We start from the raw sequence: 9,269 nt of genomic DNA on the forward strand, positions 1-9,269 counted from the left end.
ACAAATTTCTATTTGCTTCAATACAGTTCAGAAACTACCAGTGTCATTAACCCTTACTTTATAGAGTTTAGGTAAAATTTTTAATACTAAATATTCCATATCAAAACTTTTCTGATTATAAGTATTTTCTGTAAACCAAATTTAGCTGAGGATGATCCATGTTTCTTTCAAAACTAATGACAGCACTGTTGTTATATATATGTCTATATATATATATATATATATATGCAATTCTTTTCAATTTTTATATCCAAGGTAGAAAAGAATGCATAAGAATAAGATTAATATTGGATACTTTCAGTTACTTATCACAGAAATTTTGTGAGTGTGTTATTTCTCCAATAAAAGAGAGCGAGGAATCTGTTGATCAATAAGTTGTAAAATAGATTTTTAAAAAGAGAGAAAATCTTATTATAATTTTACCTTATATTTTAAAGATTTATTTATTTATTTATTTTAGTGGGGGGATGGGAATGGGGAGAGAGAGAGAGAATCTTAAGCAGACTCCATGCCCAGCAGGGATCCCAGTGCAGGGCTCAACCTCACAACCCTGAGATCATACTTGAGTTGAAATCAAGAGTCAGACACTTAACCCACTGAGCCACCCTGGTAGCCCCACCTTATATTTTAAATGCATACAAAGTAACTCTTTGTAAGAAGAATTATCATTTTGTGAATTTTTCTTTATGAAAACATGGACTTCATTAAAAACTTTCCTGTTTTTTTTTCCTCAGACTGAAAAAGCCAATTAAATTAAATTTACAAATTTAATAGTTAAAAAAATATTTTTTGGCTCCGTACTCTATGCACAATTTTTCTATGAACCTAAAAATGCCTTAAAAACTAAAGTCTATTAACTTTTTGAAACAATAATTTTGGAATATCTTTAGTATTTTTTTTTAACTTATAGTTCAATTAAGTTCTCTCAGTTTAACAATTTGCTTTATTTAGCTCAGTGGTTCTCAACCCCCTCTATATGAGTATTAGAACTCTTGGGAAGCATTAAAAACATAGGTACCCCAACTCTGTAAATGTACTAAGTATAAATTTAAGTGAGTGAACTTTATAACATGTGAATTATATCTCAATAATGGTATTTTTTAAAAATGTTGGGGCCCAGTTCTCACTCTAGACTAATTAAACCAGAGTTACTTGAGGATAGGTCAAGGCACCCAGGTTATTTTAATGTGAAACTAGGGGTTTAAACTAGTGTTTTAGCTTGTCCTATTTAGTTAAAAATAGTTGTTAGCACTCTGGGTGACTCGGGTTAAGCACTTGACTCGGGATTTTAGCTGATGTCAGGATCTCAGGATCTTGAGATTGGTCTCTGCATTGGGCTCCATGCTGAGTGTAGAGCCTGTTTGAGACTCTCTCTCAGAGTATGTACCCCTCTGCCCTCACCTTGCATTCTCGCTGCTCTCTTGTTCTCTCTCTAAAAATAAATAAATAAATAGTTGTTAGCATTCTTCATTTTAAGGGTTTATTCTGGCAAATGAAGTGTTTAAAAGCAGAATGGTTTCAATATCTAACTTGGTTTACGTTGATTGATCATAAGTCTTCAAGATTGAGGTTATAAAGGGTGAAATTCTTTGGAAATAATGGAAAGCAACCTAGTTGCTTTTTTTTGGTGGGGGGGATTGGAGGACTTTTTCCTTTATTTTACTGAAGTATAATTACATAGAGTAGTAAGTATAGACTTTGAGTGTACAGTTGAGTGAATCTTAACGAATGCCTAAGTTCATGTTATCAGTGTTCAAAGAAAGCTATAACACACTGCCTTTGAAATTTTCCTTACCTCTTTTCCCAGTCAATTTCTCTTCTAAAAGGAACAGGTATACTTTTTATTTTATCCCCATAGCTTAGGGGTTTTTTAAAATATATTTTTTATTTTTTAAATTTCTTTCCAGTGTACTAGAATTCATTGTTTATGCACCACATCCAGTGCTCCATGCAATACGTGCCCTCCACAATACCCACCACCAGGCAGGCCCAACTTCCCACCCCCGCTCCTTCAAAACCCTCAGATTGTTTTTCAGAGTCCATAGTCTCTCATGGTTTATCTCCCCCTCCAATTTCCCTCAACTCCCTTCTTCTCTCCATCTCCCCATGTCCTCTGTGTTATTTCTTATCCTTGTTTTTATTTTTATTTTTTTTTAAAGATTTTTATTTATTTACTTGAGAGAGAGATAGTGAGAGAGAGCATGAACAAGGAGAAGGTCAGAGAGAGAAGCAGACTCCCCATGGAGCTGGGAGTCCGATGCGGGACTCGATCCCAGGACTCCAGGATCATGACCTGAGCCGAAGGCAGTCGTCTAACCAACTGAGCCACCCAGGCGTCCCTTATCCTTGTTTTTAACTAACTTCAATGTGATATAAGAATGTGCTCATTTCAGACTAGAAGAAAGGCAGAATTCTGGCAGAATTATATTCAGAACCAAAGAGACACCTCTTTTGGAGAGAGGTTGCGGGGTAGCGGTGGTGATTTCCATCGCTGTGCAGGGGATCAGCAAAATCTACCAGAGGGGTCTGAACTGAACTGGTAAGTGAAACTTCTCTGTAGATGCAGATGACACAGATTTTCAATGACCCAGCAAAATCACCAAATGAAATAAGATCATTACGTTGAGAATGTGGCAGATTGTGTCTCTGACAGGAATTTACATCTAGAAAGGGAAGAGTCCTGTAGTGGGATATGCTGTTTGCAGAACTCTTCTTTTCTTCTTTTATGGCATCACCTACCCTGCCAAGAGTTTTACTGTCTTTAGGAGATACCCAGTAAAACAGGACTTATCTCTAAAATAATATGCTCCAGGTCTACCCTTAGTGTCCCAGCTTGCACTTGTCTATGAAAGTCTGTCATGAGATCTACACATTAAACACTGCAGTTGTCTCACCTATATTCGACCTCTTCCCATGGTAGCGGAGATGGGCTCTGGGATTTAAGTCATTCAAAGTAATATCATTTCTCTTGGCGTAATGACGGGTTCAAGGGTAAATATATGTGTTCTAATTTAGTCCAAAGAGAGTACAGTTTAAGACTTCTGTTTTATTATTGGGGGAAAAAAAGACCCTTTTCCCCTCAGGATATGAATGAGGAAGGATGCAGCACAGTCAGCGACTGAAAGCCCTGTTGTTTACGTTAGTGAAGCCAAGCTGAGGGCAAAGTCAACCCACGGTAGACAGAGCTGAGAAAATTGCAGAGGATAGGTGAGGATGATAATGTGAAAATCTGGATCAAATCAGCCCACACCCTCACAGATGACCCTAGAGCTTATCTGTTAGGTGAGCCAGTAAGTTCCCTGTACTTATTATTCATTTTGAAGGAGGTTTTCAGTTCCTTGCATACAAAAACATGTTAGCGGATTTGGCTGTTATAAGTGACTTCTTTTAATTAGTTAGTTCGAAACAAGTGGAATTAAGGGTCAATATAATATTTTGGCTTCAGAACAACCTTCTCAGGGTATTTGGATTTAAATAGGGAAATACCTAACACCAAAGTAATTCATTTAAAAACAAATAACAAATTGAATGGCCCACTATTAGGGTTGGGATGCCAGAGAGAGAGCCTTCTCCCATCAAAACACTTTGAAAGGAGACCGCCTGGCTTCTATTTTGTGTCCAACAGAATCTGCCTTTCTTTTGATAACTGTTTCTGTTACTTCTGAGTGGGGCCTACTTCTTCACTGACCAGCATGGCCTAGATCATCATCAAATAAATCTCCCATCTCTGCCTCTCTCAACCTGTCTTCACTTCTCTCTCTCCCCATGTTGTTTCTCCTTTTTATTCTAACCCTCATGGTTGCTCCAAGAACTGGATTAATTTAAGCATTTCCTTTTAGCTCTGGAGTGTCATCCCTTCAGAACACTAAATAACTAATAAATTAATCCAAGTCAATATTCTAATGGCTAGATGGGCTTTCCCAGATTATAGATTAATTTTTAAACATGCCTCAGGATCTTCTTTGATAATCTAAAAATTATTCTTAATGGTGGTAACTTGGTGAGAGAAAGGACCAAGAGAAGAATGGGGAAGCTTTTGAGAAGGCCCGTAGAGCTAATGTGACCAGGAGATTGGACTAGGATATTCTAGAAGAATGGAAGTGGAATACAGGCTAGAGGGAACTTGGTATTCAAGTGTGTGGCATGGATAATGAAAGGAGAGAGAATGTGTTTCTAAACTGAGTAGAGGTACAGAAAAAAATTTGCTCATTGGTGAAGAGTACAGGAAAGTGGCTTATGTCATGGTCTCCAAAAATCAGCACTCAGACTCAAACCCTACAGAAATGCAACCAAAAGTTTAATTATAATTTTTACATCTAAACATAACACAAAAAGGTAGAACAAAACCATGTAAAAATTGGGGTGCTAGCAGAAGCCATCACTAGGTGTGATTGATCAAACACAGCTATTAAAACAAAGGGCAATAAATAAATTTAGAACAGGTAGGTTACTACTAATTTTTACCTTTTAACTTCTCCATCCCTGACTCTTTCTTTGCATGGACATATCTTTTTTCTCTGCCAGATACTAGAATGAGAGTTTTATCTTTATGCTTTTTATGATGATTTTTTTTTACGACTGTTTAGAATCTTTCTATGGAAGGGCCACATCCTTGAGAACACCTGCTCTTGCTGTTAACTGATTATTATTAAGCAAGAGCAAATGACATGAAGTCAGTTACAATAAAGTGTAAAAAAAGTTTATGGCAGGGTGTGTAAAGCAAAAAAAAAAAAAAAAAAAAAATGGAAAAAAGAAAGAAAGAAAATTAATCATCCAGGAGGCAAAGTGAGGACAGATTCAAAGGTCATTTTTTTCTTCACTTAAATACTTCATTAATTGATTAAAATCTGCGTTGATTTTAATTGTGTTTAATTGATTAAAAATTGTGTTCATATTTCAAAATTTTTAACTTGTTGGGATTTAAAATGATTAACATTTGTGTGACTTCTAGCAAAACAATTATATTCACCTTCAAAATAAAATCTTTATAATAAGCTTTTCTCTATAAGGCACTTGAACAGTAAATGTCAGCCCAGAATATTTTATTTATTTATATATTTTAAGTAGGCTCCACACCTAGTGTGGAGCCCAACATGGAGCTTCAACTCACAACCCTGAGATCAAGTCCAGAGTTGAGATCTAGAGTTGGACATTTAACAAACTGAGCCACCCAGGCACCTCTCAGATCAGAGTATTTTAAATTCTTAAGATATTGTGCAGATTTGCATTTGGAATTTTTTTCAAGGACATGGAAAATTCAATTTTCTGTATTCACCTTAAATAATATTTTTGTTTCATTGAGAAGCAGAGTTATTCTAAGAATTTAGTAAAGGGGCACCTGGGTGGCTCAGTGGGTTAGGCCTCTGACTTTGGCTCAGGTCATGATCTCAGGGTCCTGGGATCGAGCCCTGTATCGGGCTCTCTGCTCAGCAGGGAGCCTGCTTCCTCCTCTCTCTCTGCCTGCTTCTCTGCCTACTTGTGATCTCTCTGTCTCTATCAAGTAAATAAATAAAATCTTAAAAAAAAAAGCAGTCTGGTCAGACATTTGTCTGGTGCTTTGTTAAAAAAAAAAGAATTTAGTACAAGGTTTAAAATTATTCTTTGACCTTCTAACATTTTCTGCACTCTATCTCAAATGACCTGACTTCCTCCAAGAATTGAGGAGACCACTTAGAACTGGAGGAAGGTTGCCATTCAATTTCAGTTAAACCACATTTACTAAGCTCTTACTAAGTACTGGTCAGTATGCGCAGGGTTTCAGTGGGTACAAGTGCGCAATATATTTCTTATCATTGACTGTGTCAGTGTCTGGTTAGGGTGTGGTTCAATCCACCACAATCTCTATTCTTTACCATCACTAATCTCAAATAAGCACACTATCTAAGGAAAAACATTGTTTCTAATATTTTAAAGTAACTTCTGTACATTGCCCTATTAGGAGCACTCCACCTCTACCTCATACTCTTAATAAGATTGCCATCGCCACGACTCTTCTATCTTGGCTCCCAGTACTCGAGAACCTTAGCTCTGATAAGGGAGGAAAGAGCACGTACACATATACACGCACCTCAGAATCTTTGATATGAAGGCATAATTTTAGAAAGTGCCTTTCCACCTTTCTTGTTTTCTAACTACCATCTGGATACTTTTCTTCTAAAACTACCCTTTGTTCTCCACATCCTTTTAAATCATAGCGCTCTTGGTAAAATCTATTTTCTTAGAGCTTGTATGTTAAATCACACTAGTGTATGGTTTGTTCAATTTATTTTTAAAACCTAGAGTCTTCCAACCAGTGTCAACCTCAAGATTAATAAGCACAGTGTCCTAAATTTTTATTCCATTCTTTGTTCTCTCTCAGGGGGTCTTAGCTATATTAATTAAGTCATTGCATGTGACTTATAACTTCTCTTTAGTATCCATAGTATAAATATTTTTTTAAGATTTTATTTATTTATTTGTCAGAGAGAGGGAAAGAGAGACAGAGAGAGCACACGCAGGGGGAGCAGCAGGCAGAGGGAGAAGTGGGCTCCCTGCTGAGCAAGGAGCCCGATGTGCTACTCAATGCCAGGACCCTGGGATCATTGATCTGTGCTGAAGGCAGACACTTAACCAACTGAGCAACATAGGCATCCCCATAGTATAAACGTTTTGAGCCACGAACATGAGTTCCTTCCATCTCTCCCCATTTACTTTCTCTAGTAAATGATTTTATTTTTCTAGAATCACGATGACTATTTTTAAAAGTACTTCTTTTATTTTATTTTTAAATGAACAAGGAGCAAGACTGACTTTTTTTGGGTGTACATTTCTGTGAATCTTAACACATGTATGAATTCATGTAACCATTTCCACAGTCAGGATACAGAATAATTCCCTTGCAATCATCATTTTTAATTGTTTCTTTTCTCATTCTGGGGTCTTGAGAGTTCCTTATGTATTCTGTACAAATAAACTTCACTGCATGTAAGATTTGCAAGCACTTTCTTCCAGGTTTTACATTGCCTTTTCATTCTTTTTTTTTTTTTTTTTTAAGATTTTATTTATTTACTTCAGAGAGAGAGAGAGAGAGAGCATGAGAGGGGAGAGGGTCAGAGGGAGAAGCAGACTCTCCGCTGAGCAGGGAGCCTGATGTGGGACTCGATCCTGACCTGAGGTGAAGGCAGTCGCTTAACCAACTGAGCCACCCAGGTGCCCTATCTTCTCATTCTTTTAACAGTGTCTTTTGCAGAGCAAAAATTCTTTGATTACTTCCAATTTATCAATTTGTTTTTTCTTATGGGTCATGCTTTTGGTGTTGATTCTATGAATACTTTGCCTAACTCCAAGTCATGATGACTTCGTACTGTTTTCTTCTAAAAATTTGATAGTTTTATGTGTTAGATTTATAGCTCTGAACCACTTTGAGTTAGTTTTGACATAAGATACATAGTTTAGGTCAAGGTTCTTCTTTTGTTTTTAACATATGAATGTCCAATTGTTCTGACATGATTTGTTGAAGAGACTATTTTTTCCCAACTAGATTAACTTTGTATCAATAAACTGTAAATATGCGGGCCTATTTCTGTGTGCTGTATTCTGCTTCATTGATCTGTAGGCCATCCTTTCACCTAACGGTTTATTTATTTACTAATTTATGTGTTAATTTTTTGATTAATGTAATATTATAGCAATTCTTAAAATTGGGTAGTATATGTCTTGCAATTTTTGTTCTTCTATTTAAAAATTCTTTTGGCTATCCAAATTTCTTTGGCTTTTTATATAGATCTAGAATCAGTTTCTCTATATCTGCACAATTTCCTACTTGGATTTTGACTGGTACCATGTTAAATCAACATCGATTTGAGGAGAAGTGACATGTTGACTGTATTGAGTCTTCCAATCCATGAACAGGGTTTGCTTTTGAATTTATTTAGGTTTACTTTGATTTCTTTAATCAGTGTTTTGAAGTTGTTAGATTTATTCCTAAAGATTTCATTTTTTTGGAATTATTGTGGATGCTATTTTTTTAAAAGTTGAGTTTCAACTCTTCACTGCAAGTATAAACAAATATGATTGCTTTTTGTGTATTGAACTTGTAACCTACAACCTTGCTAAACTCACATAATATTTCTTAGAACTTTTAAGTTTTTACATATATGAGCACATCATCCGTAATTAAAACAGATTAATTCTTTTTTTTTTCCAATTTGTTGTCTTGTCTTATTGTATTGGCCAGGATTTCAATTTGATGTTGAACTGAGTGATGAACATGAGCAGTTGTGCCTTACTCTCTACCTCATGGAGAGAGCATTAATCATTTCACCATGAAGCATGATGTTAGCTATAGGTATCTTGTAGATACCTTTTATCAGATTAAGGAAATTTCTCCCCTATTCCTAGTTTACTGTGCATTTTTTATTATAAAGAGATGCTAAATTTTATCAAATGCCCTTTCTGCTTCAACTGATAGGATCATATGGATTTTCTTCTATTGTCTGTTAGTATGGTGGATTACATTTGCTGATTTTCAAATATTGAATGAGGTTTGAATTCCCAGGACAAAATTCCCTTGGTTATAGTGGATTACTCTTTGTAACTATTTATAGGTTGATATGTTAACACACTGTTGATTGTTTTGCTGTCTATATTCATGAGGGATATTAGTCTGTAGTTTTATTTTCTAGTACTGTCTTTGGTTTTGGCATTAGGGTAATGCTGGATATTATCTATTTTAATGACAATCCTTTGTGTATTTGAGAAAGACATTTAGTCTACTTTTGTTGGGTTGGACATTCCATGAAAGTTAATTAGATCCAATTGGTTAATAGTGCTGTTCAATACTACTATTCTTACTATTTTATTGTTTATATGTTCTTCAATTATTGAGAATGGAATGTTGAAGTTTCTCAGTGTAATTGCAGATTTGTGTATTTTTCCTTTCAGTTTCATCAGTTTTGACTTTACATATTTTGAAGGTCGGGATTTTTAAAATGTCTTCCTGTAAATTTACTTTTATTATGATCATGTAATGTCACTCTTAACCCCTAGTAATTTTCCTAGTAGTTTTCCTTGCTTTATAGTCAACTATGTCTGACATTAATATAGCCACTCAAGCTTTCTTTTGATTAGTGTTTGCATGGTGTACCTTCTTCAATTCTTGTATATTTAACCTCCTAATATCATATTCAAGATAGGTTCTTATAGATAGTATATAGTTGAACCTTTTAAAAAATCATTCTGACAATGTTTTTTAGTTGTTCTTTTTGAATTATTCATATTTAATAAAATTA

This window comes from Mustela nivalis, assembly GCF_964662115.1.
Source record: "Mustela nivalis genome assembly, chromosome: 4".
NCBI lineage: Eukaryota > Metazoa > Chordata > Mammalia > Carnivora > Mustelidae > Mustela > Mustela nivalis.